Raw genomic sequence first — 20,230 nt, 5'->3', positions numbered from 1 at the left:
TTGTATTGCAAAGGAAGACTGTCTTAAAAGTAGAGTTGAATAATGATTAAAAACATTTTTTTATTTTTTATATTTGGGTAAACACTTGATGATTTTGAGAGAATACTTTCTCTTGGTTAAAATTATACATAAAATCCTTACGTATAGGACTATATTCTGTTTAGTATGTGAGTGCTTTCTAAAATGTCCAGAGTTTTCTAAGGCTTTTTATAAGACCGTTCACAGGAAAGTAGTTTAAAAGGCAACAGTAATTTTGTGTTTCAAATAAAACTTAAAAGTCCTGTAACTCCCACGCCCCACAAAAAGTACATACAAACAAAACAACAATGCAATAAACCTAATTATGCACAAGCGCACACATTATAATTTTTAATAATGTTGTGGTGACCCGTCACTCACTGGCATTGAAAGAGTGTGCATTACTGAGAGGTGTGAAGTAACTCAACGCTCAATGTAAGAAAAAGTGAAATAAATCTCCTCGGCCAAGCCAAGTCTACCATGTTACAACATTACTCCTCAGTTAATTAAATAACGACTCCAGGTAATATCAAGTGTCCATTGTAAACAAAGCAACCAGAACGTAATTTTAGACCCTGAAATCTTGGCTTATTCACATGTAAATTCCATTATGCTTGTTGGGTGTCAGACAACTTGGCTACATGCTTTGTTGCAATTAGCATTATTGATGCAGAGAGTTTTGATTCAGAAACTAAAATAAAAGACATTTTGTAATTCCATTGAAGTGTTTAGGAGCATACACTTAGTGATGAGGCGTTATTGCCCTTTACTGACTGTTTTTGGAGGATGCCCTTTTTTCATTGTTTTTTTTCAAAGCTTTTTCTTGTTAATGGTAATGTACAGTTTGGCTGGATGGTTTCTCGTTTGGAGGATAGAATGTTTGAAGATACATTCAGTATAGCAGTTTTCTGGGAGAATAATAAATTGTGGCAGTAACCAAATAATACAATTTGTTTTACATTTGAAATTACCACTGTATTTTTTGTATGGGTTTATTCAGGTTGGAAGTTCAAAAAGTAACTGAATTACCCTACAAATTCAAAAGAGGAAACACTAGTTTTAAAGTTGAGTTGAACATTATGAAGAAGTATTTGGTGTCATGAAATCAGCTCACTTTGCAGATCATAAAATAAGAGTAGAGTTGGGTGCAAAAGTCTTGCAATTTTAGAAACACTCATGGCAATGGCATCGGTCTTGTTTCTTGTTCAGGAATCATTGTTTACATCATCACCCCAAACTGCTCCTTTAAGGACCCTTGGGATCATGTCCAACGTACCAAGCTATTGTGTGCCAACACCTTGTGACCCCGACCCAACGTGGGTCACAAAGGTTAAACTGGTCGCGTCACAAGTCACAGGTGTAGTGTTCGCCCATTCTTGGGCATTCGGGGTATAGCGCCAAAGGTTAAGTTAAAGGAAACGTTGCCTTGGATCGGTCGAGTTGGTCTATTAAAAGCGTTTGAAACCGTTTGTTATGAAATGTATATGGTTAGAAAGATGTTTTAAAAGTAGAATATAATGATCCACACAAGTATCACTCGAAACTGCACGGTTTTCCTTTTACGTCGCGAACTATCACGGTCGGCCATTTATTGGAGTCAAAATTTTGACTCCCATAATGGCCGACCCGTGTTAGTCGACAGGGTAAAAAGAAAACCACGCAGTTTCGAGGCATATTTGTGTAGATCATTGTATTCTACTTTTACAATATCTTTCTAACCATATACATTTTACAACAAACGGTTACAGAACGATTTTCAAAGACCAACTCGACTGATCCAAGGCAACGTGTTCCTTTAAACGGCTCAGGTATTCATCATCACGACTTCTAAATTCCATAGCCTTTGGAAATTCGTCACCTCTCTTTCCCATGCATTATATATACGGAGTTAGATCGGCCTCTTACAGGCACCCTGTAAGAATGCATCACCAAAAATGCTAAACCGTTGAAATGAACAACCTGCTAAATCATGATTTTGAAGTGAAGTGGTTGACGCTAGCCTTGGCTAAACCCAATCGACCACGGGGGAATGCACTTGAGAATGAAACGTTTGATTTGGGGCGGTGCAACTTTTTGTTCGATGCACTTAAAGGAACACGTTGCCTTGGATCGGTCGAGTTAGTCTTTGAAAAGCATTTGTAACCGTTTTTTTTTTATAAAATGCATATGGGTAGAAAGATGTTGTAAAAGTAGAATACGATGATCCATACAAACAGGCCTCGAAATTGCACGGTTTTCCTTTTACTTCGTCGACTAACACGGTCGGCCATTTATGGGAGTCAAGTTTTGGACTCCCATAAATGGCCGACCGTGTTAGTTCGCACAGTAAAAGGAAAACCACGCAATTTCGAGGCAAACTTGTGTGGATCATTGAATTCTATTTTTAAAACATCTATCCAACCATATGCATTTAAAAAAAAAAAAAGGGTTACAAACGCTTTTTATAGACAAACTCGTCCGATCCATGGCAACGTGTTCCTTTAAGGAGTACTTTATCTGCACTTAAGGATTCCCTATTTTTAATCGAAAAAAAAAAAAAAAAAAATCAAATGGTGTAACTGTGTATTTTGTTGTTTGAGTTTGCAGAATAATAATATGTAACTTAGTACGGGCCTACAGCGACCTTTCATACAACAAACTGGATTGTTTGTAGGTTTAGGGCTAAATATTTATCTGCATTCCTTGGAATGTAAATTGATATAAAACAATTGTCCCTGCAGCCGTTTCCAAAACAGGTGTTCATCTATCTTTGTTTCTTATCCTCGGTGGTTACAATAGGTGCATCCTGTTTTGGTGCATATTCCCTACCGAGCAAAGCGGCTACCATCCGGTTGACAAACTCACCCTTACGAGCAGCAGTTAAAGGAACACGTTGCCTTGGAACGGACGAGTTGGTCAAAACAAAAGCGTTTGTAACCGTTTTTTATATAATGCATATGGTTGGAAAGATGTTTTAAAAGTAGAATACAATGATCCACACAAGTTTGCCTCGAAATTGCGTGGTTTTTCTTCTACTGTGCGAACTAACACGGTCAGCCATTTATGGGAGTCAAAATTTTGACCCCAATAAATGGCCGACGTGTTAGTCGACGAGGTAAAAGGAAAACCACGCAATTTCGAGGCATGTTTGTGTGGATCATTGTATTCTACTTTTACAACATCTTTCTCCCCATATGCATTTTATAACAAACGGTTACAAACGCTTTTCAAAGACCAACTCGACCGATCCAAGGCAACGTGTCCCTTTAAGTCAAACGCGGAACGGAGTCTGAATTTGCAAATAGTAGTTTTCAATATTTAAGTTGGCAATATTAAAGAAACATAACACTTTAAAGAATTGGTTTTTGCTTACAAAAAAGTTGATGGCAGTGTATTCACTTTATTTAATTCACCATATATGTTTTATATTCATGAACTGACAAACCTGTGAAGTTTGAGATCAATCGGCCATACAAAAACGATCGCACATTTTTTCATGACATCGATGCGGAAAAAACCCACAACATGAATAAAACGCTCACTGAGCGATACATCTCCAAACGGGAAATTCGTTTTATTTATTTCTCAATAAATAAGCAATTCAGACGGAAATATTTTAAGGGATGTTTTTTTGTTTTAACTATCATAATCGTTATAGACTGTGTAAGTTTTATGTAAATCTGTGATCTTCACCTCTTTGTTTGTCTTTCCAGTTCTGCATTAATGTTCCTTTAAGTATTCTCAAGGAAGTGCTCACTCATGTTAAATGGACATACATTTAATCATTAATAGAGGAAGGACACTATTTTACGTTATGTCCATGCAGTAATCGACTTACTGAGAGCTGGCCACGATACACAAAACCCACTGAAGTCCTTGATTCTAGCGTAATGCGTAACTCAACCCGACAATGTTTGGACTACATTGTATATGTTTAGAATAAGTGGTGAATAATAGATTGATGCAATTTGGCTCTTTCTAAATAAATGAGTAAAGTTCGCGTTCGAAAATCCATTATTTATTAAAGAACATGTGGGCCTACTCTTTATGATTCATGTTACGCACACTGGAGTTCTCTCGTGAATTTAGAATTACATAAGGAAGACACCTGTAGTAGCCTACCATTCAAGCATTAGTTTGCAACAGTTAAGTTTTTTGTTGACCGTAGTATTGATTTCCAAGTACATTGTAAATTGACATTCTACCCATTTACGTCACCCATCCAAGCGTGCAATTAACACCCCTCACATACACACCCAGCGCAACAAGGCGATTGATTTGTTAATTGTTGAGCAATGCAAACAGTAACATCAATAAGTAATGAACGCAATGGGGTATATAATGAGAGAAAACGTCAATGCAGATCGAAAAACCTTTTCCCCTCCCACGATGGTCATTGGCTCTTGGCCAAAATAATCGTTCTCTTTATTTTTGATACTCTATTATGCTGAGATTTTGATTATATTTCCTTCGGTTATTTCCGTCTTTCAACCCTGTCCATAGCTAACCATGGTCATTGTCAACGACAACATTAATGACCGAATTTTATGTGAACTTGATTATTATTGTGGTGTTATTTTTTTATTTAAACTAATATTACATTTCTTCTTCCTACATTGGGATGATATTTCCATTTCATTCCCTTTCGGTTTTAAACTAATATTACATTTCTTCTTCCTACATTGGGATGATATTTCCATTTCATTCCCTTTCGGTTTTATACCAAATTACCTCAAAATATACAAAACAAAAATTCAAAACTATTAAATTGTACAATTTTTTTATTAACACTTATAAATAAATCTTTTGTGGTTTATATTAATAATGATTACGCTCAAAATAGAATTATATTCCGGCATAAATAAGAAAAAGGACTTCTTACAAAAATTATTGAAAGCTGTTAAAAAAAAAAAAAGAGAAAAAAAAGAGAGAGAACAAATTCTTACAAAAATGAAGGAGAAAATAAAAAAATCCGCGTTGACTTGGACGGGATGCAATATTGTGTTATAGTTTTTCGCGGTACATGTATAGGTTAAGGGCGGGGCTTTACAACATTATTAGAAATACCTGTTCATCTGGCTTACTCAAACCATAGAGGTAGAAATTCCACCCCCATGCTCAAACCATCCGTCGTTGTCAACTCGTAGGGGTAAACCTCAAGCAACTTGAAATATTAATGCCAAGGGGTTAACCCAACACAATGACTATCTTAAAGGAACACGTTGCCTTGGATAGGTCGAGTTGGTCTTTGAAAAGCGCTTGTAACCGTTTGTTATAAAATGCATATGGTTAGAAAGATGTTTTAAAAGTAGAATACAATGATCCACACACATTGGCCTCGATATTGCGTGGTTTTCCTTTTACTTTGCGAACTATCACCACGGTCGGCCATTTATGGGAGTCAACAATTTGACTCCCATAAATGGCCGACCGTGTTTGTCGACGAGGTAAAAGGAAAACCACGCAACTTCGGGTGATACTTGTGTGGATCGTTATATTCTACTTTTAAAATATCTTTCTAATCATATGCATGTTATAGCAAATTAATACAAACGCTTTTCAAAGACCATCTCGACCGATCCAAGGCAACGTGTTCCTTTAATATTAAACTTACATTTTGGGTTCTCCCTATATTGTTTGATTTCATTCCCTGACACATTGATGGATCACTCGACAACATCGTCTCCTCCAGCCCGAGAGCCTCAAAACGATCGTTGATGCAGTCGTCCACAATCCAAGTCACTCTGACACACACAGCTGTCCTCTTTTATTAAGACACTTTCTGAAATGATCTGAAGAAAGACAGTTTTGTCTGAATCTGATTGTTGTGTATTATAACCCCAGGCGAATTTAACTGACTGCAGTTAGTTTCCAGTAGTGTGTTTACCACCCTTAATATTTATTGACTCTGACTGTATATGAGTGGGAATTAGGTCGCAATAATAATCCAAAGTTCTTCTGCCTTCTTCTGGCATATCGAAATGATATTCTTATCAAGAGCTCCAATCGAAAAGATGGGATAAAACACTACTAAACAGTAAGTTGAAAACCCTTTAAGGCAAAGTATAGGATAAGATTGTCCAATAAATATTTTATTAGCTTCAATCTGAGAGCCCACTGGATAAACAGTATTTTTACAACAGTCCCCAATCCTCCAGAGACTAGCGAAATTATAGGTCCGATAAAATATACCCACATTACAGAGGAGCTTTGCGTCCCCACACAAATGACATTGCTTTCGAATCAGCATTCAACTTGTAGCAATCAAATTAAGCGGTATATAATGAGCGTACACAAAATGGGAAGAAAGCAAAGAACGTGGGGGAGGGGGAGGCACCTTCCCTCAAACACAAAATATAAAACAAAATACACAAACCACAAACCTTTTTTCTCTCCAAATTGCGTAAACTATTTAATTGTCCCTTAAAGGCACTGTACACTATTGGTAATTGTCAAAGACCAGTCTTCTTACTTAGTGTATCTCAACATATGCATAACATAACAAACCTGTGAAAATTTGAGCTCGATTGTTCGTCGGAGTTGCGAGATAACTAACTATAAAAGAAAAAAAAACACCCTTGTGCTTTCAGATGCTTGAGCTCGAGACATCAAATTCTAAACTTGAGGTATCGATATCAAATTCGTGGAAAATTACTTCTTTCTTGAAAACTACGTCATTCAGAGTGAGCCGTTTCTCACAATGTTTTATAATATCAACCTCTCCACATTACTGGTTACCTATTTTAATGAGGTTTTATGCTGATGATTATTTTGAGTAATTACCAATAGTGTCCACTGCCTTTAAAAGCGTCTGTAATTATACTTTCATTTGATAAGAATAGAATCTTACTCATAACATGTGCTTATAAATATAAAATGGGATCGGGACTTATGAGGTCATAGTTTGCTAGCTCTATGGTTTGGCACACACACTGTGTGCACTTTGGTTCTGGAAAAGAGATATAAAAAAGTTTGAAAAATGTTTAAGCTGTTGTTATCCCCGACCACCTTTCTTAAATATTGACACGTGTAGTGGTGGTATAAGTTTCAATCCTTTGTCGACGAAACTAATATGCAAAAATGTCCGTACTCATATTTGGACTGTATAAACTGCAGGAAATGTCAAACAAAATGTATTTGTAAATAACTGCGATGAAAAACACCCTGCAAACTTAAACATTGACACATTTAGATTGATGTAGCCATGGGCTGTACGATTACGTTGTGAGTTACAGAGAGGAAAGGAGACAAGTTTGTTTACTGATGATGGGAAGTTAAAGACAGTGGACTCTATTGGGAATTACTCAAAATAATTATTAGCATAAAACCTCATTTAGTAACGAGTAATGGGGAGTGGTTGAAAAAACGTGAGAAACGGCTCCCTCTGAAGTGACGTAGTTTTCGAGAAAGAAGTAGTTTCCCACGAATTTGATTTAGAGACCTCAAGTTTATAATTTTGAGGTCTCGAAATCAAGCATCTGAAAGCACACCCCCTCACATTCGTGTGACAAGGGTGATTTTACTTTTATAGTTATCTCGCAACTCCGACGACCAAATTTTCACAGGTTTGTTATTTTATGCATATGTTGAGGTACACCAAGTGAGACGACTGGTCTAAGACAATTACCCAATAGTGTCCAGTGTCTTTAAGCAATGAAACCGGGCTGTACGGTGGATAAGGCTTAGGTATTACGGGCTTCGCGTCCAGAGTGGGTTATAATACAACAGTTTGTGCTAATCATTAGTGTCACATACACGATACACTGTTAACAGAGTAACATGTACGTCCATGGTAAGTCAAGTTTAGCTGTTTCACGATGGTTAAAAGTATGTGTTTTTCAAATAAAGCTTCGGATGTAACAACTTGATCTGATTATTTGATTGGGGAAGTATAAATTACGGTATCGCATCTAATTCAGTGACCACTGTGATGCATGGAATCGTGTGTTCGAACATAGGTTTTAAAGAGTCTGTATAGGGCCTATATATATGTTTGGTAATGACTCTGAAAAGAAATGGCAATAAAAACTTACTTTTTTTACAAGCTAAGTGCATGTCATGAATGACATGGGAAATGTTCGGCCGTTGGGTATTCGCTGCCATAATACGTGAATTTTCATGTTGCATATTACGTATATATAGGTTCAGTGCATGCACGCTTGCTTACGCGCGCACATACATGTACATGTACAGTCATGTACATGTCCGACGGACGGTTTTTGCATAACCCCGTACACGATTGCATATGCAAAAGTGTCCGGAGCGGACAGTATTGCATGGCGGACACATTTGCATCTGACACCGGCATTATCTCAAAAACGAATCCACTTTTGAAACAAAATTATCACATTTCGCTTTATTTTATAGACCTATATCTACGCTTGTTTTATTACAATCTTACGACTCCAAGATACACTTTGCTTTATAGTGGTTGAAAACCAGGAATAGTTGTTTGTTCAAAACGTTGTTTGCATCCACATAGCATTTATATTATTTTCCATTCTGTAATTAATTATCATTTCCCTGGAGTTTTAGTGAATGTCTCATTTTACAATTTTATTGGGTCACAGCTGGTCTGTTTGTACAATCTCTTTGCAGTTTTAAATTGTGCATACTATTGTATATTTTATACTTTTCCATTGTTTATTGTTAATTTCTTTAATTGCTTGTCATTGTTCGCTTGATTTTGAACTTATTTTTATATCTTGTTGTTTTTGCTGATTATCTAAATTTTTAATGTTTCTCTGTATTAGCGCCATGGAGCATTGTTTTCGATGGATATGGCGCTATATAAATTTTTACTATTATTATTATTATTATTATTATATTACTGTAAAATGTGTATTGAATTGTTTTATTATAACTGCAGGTAGCTTGTTTGCCTGTCAGATTATGGCGAATCTGTATTATATTACCATATTTTTACAGCAAGAGCAAATCTACTTTAAAAAGCGTAACTTGTTATGTAAACTTGCTGAGACACCCAGCAGCATCACGGCGAATCCTGATCAGACATGCCCCAGAATCTCTGTAATCTACTCTGTGACAGTAGACAAATAAACGGGCAGTTTGACAATTTACACAGCGAGGTATCGTACACTGCACAAGAATGATAGTCTTGACGTAAGAAAACATTCTTATTCAAAGAAATAGTTTGTGTCATTCCCCAAAATCTTGCAAAAAAAGTTTGGCCTGACGTTTCGACCCTTGATAGGAGAGTCTTCATTTTATCCTCTTCGAGAAAGAGGACGATGTGGTCGGAACGTCTCACCCTCAACTTACCTTTTGTAATTCTACTTAAAGGAACACGTTGCCTTGGATCGGACGAGTTGGTCAAAACAAAAGCGTTCGTAACAGTTTTTTATATAATGCATATGGTTGGAAAGATGTTTTAAAAATAGAATACAATGATCCACACAAGTTTGCCTCGAAATTGCGTGGTTTTCCTTCTATTGTGCGAACTAACACCGTCGGCCATTTATGGGAGTCAAAATTTTGACCCCCATAAATGGCCGACGTGTTAGTCGACGAGGTAAAAGGAAAACCACGCAATTTCGAGGCATGTTTGTGTGGATGATTGTATTCTACTTTTACAACATCTTTCTACCCATATGCATTTTATAAAAAACGGTTACAAACGCTTTTCAAAGACCAACTCGACCGATCCAAGGCAACGTGTTCCTTTAACGGACTGGACCGTTGGGTAGGCAGTTTGCAGCATTTATTAGTTATATTTTCTCCAAATATAATCTAATTATAGAACAAATTTCTTAGAGTGACACAACAGATGTTTTTCTTGAAGTTAGATTTGCTCTTGTTTCAAGAATACCATTGTAGCAATTTAGTCTGTATCCGCAAACCAAATTGATTGTTTGCATTATTTAACTTTTGGTAAAGTTTGTATCTGCGCTATACGTGGTTCCATTGGATTCAACCAAAGAGATCAGCATGACTCTGAAATCAAAGAATACTAGCCAAAGATGATCATTATTGAATGTAATTCGTATCATTTTTTTTCTGAACGCCCTTATACACTTTCGGAACAGAAAAAAACAATACAAGTTCACAGATTTACAAATAACTTACAGGGTGTACAGAAAGTAATGGTTAAAGACTTCTCTTGAAATATCATTCCATGAAAAGCTTTACCTTTTGAGAAAACATCAAAACAATTATCAATTCTCGACAACGAGAATTACGGATTATAGTAAACACATGTCATTGTCAGGACACGGCGAAACGTGCGGCAAACAAAGGTGGGTTTTCCCGTTATTTTCTCCCGACGCCGATGACCGATTGAGCCTAAATTTTCACGGGCTTGTTATTTTATATATAAGTTGTGATACACGAAGTGTGGGCCTTTGGACAATACTGTTTACCGAAAGTGTCCAATGGCTTTAAAGTTCCGTCCATGGTTGCACCACACCCTTCCACTTTAAACTTTCGACAACACGATTTCCCATAACCACGGGAGCAAATAACTTCAATTCGATTTCGAAGTTGGTTAAACTGGAGAATACGATAGGGCGATAAACAGTTGGATGGAAAGCATTTCACGTACTTGTCACTGGAGAGTGGCTTTCAAAATGGGAGGCATTCTTATCTTACATGTCACTGAGTGAATGACATCAGTTTTGCAAGGGATTGTGTGCCCCTTTTAACATTTTGTATAAATATTTTGTTAACTTCGTTGCAGTCGCTGTCCTGGCCCAGCAGGCAGGTTGTAAAATATGTATTCATTTCCAAAAAAGTTATTGTAATCTACCTCCCTGGTATACACGATGATTGACCGTATTACCGCTTGGTGTATTCAAGGCATGAGATAACAAACCTGTGAAAAGTTGGGCCCAATTGGTCCTCAAAGTTTTCAGAAAATAATGAAAGAAAGAGCATTCCAATGTATATTTTAAAGGCAGTGGACACTATTATTGGTAATTACTCAAAATAACTATCATCATAAAACCTCACTTGGTAACGAGTAATGGGGAGAGGTTGATAGTATAAGACAATGTGAGAAACGGCTCCCTCTGAATGACGTAGTTTTCGAGAAAGAAGTAATTTTCCACGAATTTGATTTCGAGACGTCAAGTTTAGAACTTGAGGTCTCGAAATCAAGCATCAGAAAGCACGCAACTTCGTGTGACAAGGGTGTTTTTTTCTTTCATTAATATCTCGCAACTTCGACGACCGATTGAGCTCAAATTTGTACAGGTTTGTTATGTTATGCATATGTTGAGATACACCAACTGTGAAGACTAGTCTTTGACATTTACCAATAGTGTCCACTGGCTTTAAGATGTTTTGTCCTTGCATTTGCCTTAAAAGAGCTTAAAGGAACACGTTGCCTTGAATCTGTCGAGTTGGTCTTTAAAAAGTGTTTGTAACTGTTTGTTATTAAATGCATATGATGAGGAAGATATTTTAAAAGTAGAATATAATGATCCACACACATATATCACTCGAAATTGCGTGGTTTTCCTTTTACCTCGTCGACAAACACGGGCGGCCATTTATGGGAGTCAAATTTTTGATTCCCATAAATGGCCGACCGTGTTAGTTCGCAAAGTAAAGGGAAAAGTAAGCAATTTCGAGGCAAATTTGTGTGGATCATTGTATTCTACTTTTAAAACATCTTTCGAACCATATGCATTTTATAACTTACGGTTACAAATGCTTTTTCAAAGACCACTCGACCTATCCAAGGCAACGTGTTCCTTTAAAGGATTTGGGTACTTTTTCAAAATGTCCACAGATTTACAATAAACTTACAGGGTTTGAAGATAATGATAGTGGAAAGCTTCCCTTCAAATATTACTAACTAAGGTTGTGTAGTTTTTGAGAAATGAGTCACTAAGTCACAAAATAATTTTCGTCTCATGAGACCAAAATTATTTTAGCATGTAAAATCCCCTTAACCAGTTATGATATTATACCAAAACCATAGCATAACTGGTTAATACGTTTTCACATGCTAAAACTGAGACGAAAATTATTACTTTTAATCATTTCTCAAAAATTTTACTTACTGAGGTGCTGTAGTACAGCACCTCAGTAAGTAAAATTTCAAGGGAAGCTTTCTACTATCATAATCTTCAAACTGTGTAAGTTTAATGTAAATCTGTGGACATTGTGTTTTTTGTTAGGAAAAAGTACATATAGACCTACCCTTTAATATCCGAAGCCTCATTCAGACTCGGATATTTAGGTGAAAAATTATCACTGTTTCTATAACTACATTGTTTTAAAGGGGCATGTCGTTTGTTTCATAACCATCAATTCTCCAGTGCTCTATACCAATTAAGTTTGTCCGTCTTTAACTTGTGGGGTAATTATTTAAATTGACTTTTAAGTTTATGTGTGATTGCATTTTAAAAACAAACCGTCATAACTTTCTGTTCATAAGACTGGCATCTATTTTTTATTTTATTATTATTATTTTTTTTTTGGTGGGGGGGGGGGGGGTGAAAAACGCGGCAGATTTTCTTATCATTTATTCGAAAAATCCCACGAGGCCCCACATTCATAGCAGCCAAGGCATTGACCTCCACGTGTTATTCTGAAATTCCTGTATAGGCCCCTAGGGGAAGTTGTCATGTAATTGGTAACCTCCCCATGCAGCAATATTAAAGGGAAGGTATTATGTTTTTGTAATCACGTTTCAAATTATTGGCAATAAAATACGTTGGTTAGAAGCCATACGGCAGCGCTTGATACAGCATTTTGAGAAACGTGGTTCGGTACAAAAAAAAATTGAACATGAGAAGCGTTGCTATATGCGTGGACATACATAAAATTTTCATCATTTTTTTTTAATGAAATTTTCTGATGTTAGTTCGATTGTGTGCATCTAAACATTAATATAACATTAAAACAAGCGAGCTGTCAAACAAAAAAAATGTGTAGAGACCTACTTTGCCTTTACAAAGTACTCTTCGAGATTGATAAGGATTAAAGGCAGTGATGGACACTATTGGTAATTACTCAAAATAATTATTAGCATAAAACCTTTCTTGGTGACGAGTAATTGGGAGCGGTTGATGGTATAAAACATTGTGAGAAACGGCTCCCTCTGGAGTGCAATAGTTTTCGAGAAAGAAGTAATTTTCCACGAATTTGATTTCGAGATTAACTCACCATCGTCTGAAAGCCTTCTGCATATTATGACGTTCATGAAAGAACAATTTTTGTTATGTGAAATATTTCCCAGTGAAATTAATTTAATGCAGTCGTATTTAAGAAAAAAACCTCTCTGGAAACTGTGAATGATTTCGGTTGTTGTAATAATGAGAAGGACAATGTGTTTATGCTAAGAGATGAGTATCATTGTTCAATGTCTTTCCACTATTTACTCTCGAACAATATATTATTATTATGGATGTCGAAAGCTGTCAAATTCTCCATGGTTTTTAGGTTTCTGCAATATGAAGTCAGTACAGTTAGTGCATTGTTGCGACTAATAGTTTTGACTACGGTGTTTATGGTTATCATGGCGATGAGTTACAAATATTAACCTGTTGTAAAGGGTCTTTAAAAAGATGTTTTGTCAACTATCATTCCATGTTACGTGTCAATAGATTGTACGTACTATTGAGCTCACTAACTATTTTACTGTGATTTGTTTGGCCTTTGTTCAGTTTAACCAGTCCACTCATTGCTTGGGGGGGGGGGGGGGGGGTCAAGTGGCCTTGCGTTCTTCTTTTAGCGAAACACTAGCTCCGTGTTTGGACAGGCAATTGAAGGCAGTCCACATTCGAATCCAATACAAACTATGCAGAGAGAGGGAGAGTTTTTTCATGTTGTGTAAAAACGACACGTTTCGTCTCAACCGCCAACATCAACACCATCTCCTTGAAGTACGCGTAGGCTTTTTCTATGGTGTGGTGCTGGAGACAAAAATAATAGTGAAGGTTGTCAAAAGAACGGACCCAAGATGATGAACTCAGAAGCCATTCTTGGCTGAAGCCTTGTCTAAGTCCCCTGTATTCCCTGCTCACGGGGGTTTAGCAATACACGATGTAGGCAAATAGAGGCTCTTTATCTCTGTTGCGCGTGAGATGTTGTTGTTGATGGTAACCAATGTATACAATAAGAAGTAGCTATGGCTGCGGCCCCCGTCTTAACCAAACCATGTCACCTCAAAGGCTTCTGCTGTGTTCTTGAGTGGCATGACTAAATACACAGAGAGGTTTGCCCGTTTCAAATACTGACAAAGAGGGATTCAATGTTTGACAAACGCTGTCGTGTCTGCTCAGAATACATAATTTCACCTTTTCAGTACACGTGTGGCATTGCATATACAGTACGGCTAGCGTGTCGTCTGACTGATGGCAAAATTTGCAGTCGTTAGGAGAATCATTTTGGAAACCTGGTTCGATTTTCATGATGGTGGAACAGTGACACGGCGGACAAATCGAATGAACTACCCACTGGGAGGGTCCGACTTGACGGTAATACAAACAATTTTTGTATTTCAGTGAGATAAGTTGTTTTTTTTCTCTCTGTCTTTGCTGTGCCGTAGGTTTTTGTTTTTTATTTCAACTGACGGCTCTTTTGGCATTTTGGGCGAGTGCTTGTGAAAATAGTATTTAAAATAATTGCATCAATTGGACAAGACAGCGGAATAATAATCGCTGCGTCGCTGCGCATTTTCGTTCTGAGAATGAAGCAAATTCTGTGTGGGGGATTTTTATTTTATATTTTTGTTTGGGTGGGTTTGCACAAGAGGGGAAGATTGTTTTAGGTTGGGTGATGGTGGGGGGGGGGGGGGGGGGGCTTCCACTCTGGTACTACTCTGTGCCAATACCCGTGTTCAATTTCATATGGAGTAAGCAAAACAAACACTGCTAAGCACACATCAGCAGGGGACCAATAACTGAGCGTATACACCTATATACGATACTCTCGCCGGTAATCCATTTCTTCGGCTGAGCGAACCGCTTTTGTGCAAGGAAATTGTAGTGACTTGAAATGGGGCCAACCGTTTTGTGCTATGAAAATAGTTACGGCTTGAAATGGGGCCAAGGGCACACTTATCAAGTTATCAGAGCACTGCGTGCGAGAATGGAGGAATGAAATGCAATATGTATCCTCTTTCCTTGGAAAGAAATCTTCATTGAAGTGTATTATTTAACTTATATCGTATTTCTACAATGCGTTCTTTATCAAATTTTCCAGTTAACATGATCAAATATTGGAATACTAAAATACATGTAGGAGTTGCAGTGTCTCCCTATACTTAAAATAAAATAAAATATAAATATAGGCCTACAAAATGAACAAGTTAAGTTTAGTTTTACAACGTTAAATAAGGGGCAACATTCTAGCCAAACAGAAGCATCACCAAAGCCAAAATCCTCAATACAGAGTTTCTAGAATAAAAAATATCCTGTTTACAGAATATCTGATAAGCGCTGTGATATATTTTTCTATGGGGAGCGTTTCTAAATACCTGTTGTTATTATTATTATTATTATTATTATTATTATTATTATTATTATTATTATTATTATTATTATTATTATTATTATTATTATTATTGTTATTATTATTATTATTATTATTATTATTATTATTATTATTATTATTATTATTATTATTATTATTATATTCTCTGAACAAAATAAACCAAATAAAGTCACATTTTGATTTGAGGTGGCAGGGTGTAGGCTTGGACATCCAACATCATGACGACTGATGAACAATCGTCTTCTTTACACAAGTTTAATCAACATATACTCTCTTAATGTAATCTGCATCTAACGTGTGCATAGAGTTGTTTGTTTGTTTCTAAATTCTAATAAAAACTGTCAATTTCAGGAAAGTTTTCTCACGCGAACCAAATTGCATTTGCCACTATTACTATTTTGTGATATTGCATCTTATGTGTTATAACCATTTATACATAGTCATGCATGATGGAGTTGACAAGTGAAAGCAATGAGTGATTTTGTTGATTTTATTGGCTGTTGATTTGTCTTGACCTTGACGAGGGGTGTAGTAAAAACTAACACTTGTATAGTGAACCGTTCTGTATTGAAATTCCTGCCCGTGTCATCTGATTTGCTGGTATTGATTTCGTGTATAGAAAAACACGTCGCACATGGGAAGATGTACGTTTAATAATAACTTTTGAGTGGGAAATTACCTTTATCTCAAAAACTCCCTTTATACTACCAACAGACCTCCATTGCTCGTTACCGAGTAATTTTGTTATGCTAGCAAATATTGTTTGTACAGCAGTTACCAATACATAATTGCCAAGTGCCATTAAAGCTATTGGACACTTTCGGTACAGGAAAAAAAAAAGTTCACACGTTTTCAAACAATTTACAGGGTTTACAGAAGGTAATGGTGAACGACTTCTCTTGAAATATTATCCCATGAAATGCTTTACTTTTTGAGAAAACATTAAAACAATTTCAATTCTCGATAGCGAGAATTACGGATTTATTTTAAACACATGTCATGACACGGCGAAACGTGCGGAAACCAAGGTATGTGGGTTTTCCCGTTATTTTCTCCCGACTCCGATGACCGATTGAGCCTAAATTTTCACAGGTTTGTTATTTTATATATTATAAGTTGTGATACACGAAGTGTGCATGGGACTTGGACAATACTGTTAACCGAAAGTGTCCAATGGCTTTAAATGCAGTGGACACTATTGGTAATTACCCAAAATGATTTCTAGCATAAAACCCTACTTTTTTGGGTGACGAGTAATGGGGAGCTGTTTAAAATATAAAACACCGTGAGAAACGACTCCCTCTGAAGTAAGCAGTTTTCGAGAAAGAAGTAATTTTCCACGAGTTTGATTTCGTGACCTCAGATTTAGTATTTGAGGTATCGAAATCAAGCATCTGAAAGCACTTCGTGTGCCAGGTTTTTATTTTTTATTTTTTTTATTCACATTTCGCAACTTCGTTATTTTATGCATATGTTGAGATACACCAAGTGAGACGACTAGTCTTTGACAAATACAAATAGTGTCCACTGCCTTTAAAGCCTTTAAACAGTCCAAAGGTCCACACTTCGTGTATCACAACTTATATATAAAATAACAAACCTGTGAAAATTTAGGCTCAATCGGTCATCGGAGTCGGGACAAAATAGCGGGAAAACACACCCTTGTTTCCGCACGTTTCGCCGTGTCATGACGTTTGTTTAAAATAAATCCATAATTAATCCATAATTGATACTTGTTTTAATTTTCCCAAAAAGTAAGCATTTCATGGAATAATATTTCAAGAGAAGTCTTTCACCATTACCTTCTGTAAACCCTGTAAATTATTTGTAAATCTGTGAACTTTTTTTTCCTGTTCCTAAAGTGTCCAATGTCTTTAATATCAACAAGACAAGCTGTGTCATATCCTTGCAGTGTCTGAAGCTTGCACATGCACCACGCAGCGAAGACTTCCATATTTATAATACTAGGTAGAGTCTTCAACACACTTCATTATGGAATCTCACTATTTCGAGTTAACGATGGTCACAGTCCATTTATTTTATGATTAACTTACAGTTAATATTTAATAATCCAACCGAAACCTCGGGTCAACCCATTATTTTGATTTGTGTTGTTGTCTTGCGCAGTCAGTCTACGTTTTAATTACTACCGTTACTGTAGCAATATTACAAGGAATGATTTAAAGGAACACGTTGCCTTGGATCGGTCGAGTTGGTCTTTGAAAAGCGTTTGTAACCGTTTGTTATAAAATGCATATGGTTAGGAAGATGATTTTATAATAGAATACATTGATCCACACAAATTTGCCTCGAAATTGTGTGATTTTCCTTTTACTTTGCGAATTAACACTGTCGGCCATTTATTGGAGTCCAAAATTTGACTCCCATAAATAGCCGACCGTGTTTGTCAACGAGGTAAAAGGAAAACCACGCATATCCGGGTGATACTTGTGTGGATCCTTATGTTCTACTTTTAAAATATCTTTCTTATCATATGCATTTTATAAGAAACGGTTACAAACACTTTTCAAAGACCAACTCGAGCGATCCAAGGCAACGTGTTCCTTTAACATATTGTCTACAAAAATGAAGAATGGGGTAAATTGTAATGGCCTATACATTATATCTTTTCCCAAATGTTATAAACTATAATAAAAATGTCATTTATGATATTTCGTAAGCACACCATATAATACTGGTGTGCTTTTTATATTACTTTGTTGCTGAGATGCAGAACAGAGATCCATTCCATTATGTAGCTTTGTTCTCTTTGGAACCCCTGGTTGGTGCGTTGTCCCATCCACTCTAACCTAGACTGTCTCCCCCTTTATCAGTTCCTCACTTTCATCAGCCCCCATTAATTACATCCATCTAAAATGATTTATTCTCATAGCCCATTACAGAGAGTGGCTTTCAGCCTTGTTTGGGGAAGAGAAAATATGCATTAGGAAAAAAGAAGATAATGCGGGGTTTTTTTTCTACGCAATAAAAGGCACCGATGAGGAAACTTTCAATTTCTGCTGGAACGTTTGAAGGGTACCGATGCAAGACAAGGAGCGTTGTCCCCATTGCCTTAGTAAAGTACCAATATGTTTAAACAGGGCCCAATTTCATAAAGCCTGTAAGCACCAAAATTTGCTTAGCATGAAATTTCTTCCTTAATAAAAACAGGATTACCAGCCACAAATTTCATACGTGATTTTCAGGATAAGCAAGCAACAGCTGAATGCCACAAAAAAGCAATATGCAACAAATTAAAATGTGGTTGGTAATCTTGTTTTTATCAAGGATGAAATTTCAATTTTAGCACATTTTTGTGCTTACAGGTTATCAACCTGTTCGGGTATAATTTAGGAAGAAAAACAATACCTGTATGGCAATGTAAAGCCACAGCGGGCGTTGTTTGGTCTGCCTGCCCAGGATTCACATATCTTGCCCAGGATTCACAATTCTTGCCCAGGTTTCACAATTCTTGCCCAGGTTTCACATTTCTTGCCCAGGTTTCACAATTCTTGCCCAGGTTTCACAATTCTTGCCCAGGTTTCACAATTCTTGCCCAGGTTTCACAATTCTTGCCCAGGTTTCACAATTCTTGCCCAGGATTCACAATTCTTGCCCAGGTTTCACAATTCTTGCCCAGGTTTCACATTTCTTGCCCAGGTTTCACAATTCTTGCCCAGGTTTCACAATTCTTGCCCAGGTTTCACAATTCTTGCCCAGGTTTCACAATTCTTGCCCAGGTTTCACAATTCTTGCCCAGGTTTCACAATTCTTGCCCAGGTTTCACAATTCTTCAACCCAGCACTCCGAGGAGCACAATTGTGTCACATGCAGGAACAGATTGATTAAGAATATATCCAAATAATGTGCACTGGATCTGAGACACAGCTAATGATATTATGAGGAAACTTATTTCACAGAGAAAAAAAAAATCCACATGTAGTCAAAATGCCATATTACTTGAGTTATACAACATGAACGGTTTTGAAACCTGCAGGAATCAAGCCCGAAGCTTGCACTTTAGCAACAATGGCCCCACACATAACTAAACATGAATTATGTTGGTGATCCGCTCGCCCTTAAAGTGGACTTGGAACAGTTTGATTTATTGTCCACCACTAAAAATAAAATCGGTCTAGCTACGTCCCTGTATGTAGGTCTTATCATCATCAAAAGGTGATCAGACATGACATATCTAGGTCGTGATTATTGTGAATGTTATCGGTCGAGCATCGTTTGGAGTATATATCAATATTTGTTTGTATCTTTCCTTGAGGTTGGAACTCAAGCGCAACCAGGGCCCAATTTCAAAGATTTGCATGACACGTCTTCCTTGATAAAAACAGGATTACCAACCAAATTTCCAGTTGTTGCATATTGCTTTACTGGTATTCAGCTGTTGTTTTGGTTTTGGTTGGTAATACTGTTTTTATCAAGGCAAACATTTCATGCTAAGCATTTTTTGTGTGCTTAGCAGCTCTATGAAATTGGGCACTGGCTGGAATGGATAAGAGATGATCCCATTTCCACTGCATCCAACCTTTCATGTGCAAACAGAGAGTAATGTGTAATTCAGTTTAAAGCAGAGCGGGGCTACTTTAAAGATGTACTGTAACGTGGGTATTTCGGAGGTCTTGCAGGCTTTTAGTTGTAAAAGGAGAGCTCGATTTGTTGCCATATCTATAGGCCGATGAAATGGGTTAGAATAAATGATATCATTTCCACTGCGTCCAACCTTTCAACATGTGCAAACAGACGACAGTAATGT

The 20,230-nt window shown here is 36.8% G+C and overlaps 1 protein-coding gene across 2 annotated transcripts in view; it reads left to right on the top strand.

The window, feature by feature from the left end:
• Positions 1-20,230, top strand: part of LOC139946163 (uncharacterized) — a 71,311-nt gene that overhangs the window by 993 nt on the left and 50,088 nt on the right. The window contains exon 1 of one of the 2 annotated variants that reach the window (XM_071943784.1): positions 14,319-14,444. The exons of the other annotated variant lie outside the window; for it this stretch is intronic. The gene's annotated coding sequence lies outside the window, so the exon portion shown is untranslated. Of the gene's footprint in view, positions 1-14,318; positions 14,445-20,230 lie in introns of those variants that run through there. 2 annotated transcript variants of the gene reach the window in all.

The sequence above is a fragment of the Asterias amurensis genome, chromosome 13 (genome assembly GCF_032118995.1).
Source record: "Asterias amurensis chromosome 13, ASM3211899v1".
In the NCBI taxonomy this organism is placed as follows: Eukaryota; Metazoa; Echinodermata; class Asteroidea; order Forcipulatida; family Asteriidae; genus Asterias; species Asterias amurensis.
Note: the sequence above shows the minus strand (reverse complement) of the source record. Positions and strands in the feature narration are given on the sequence as shown.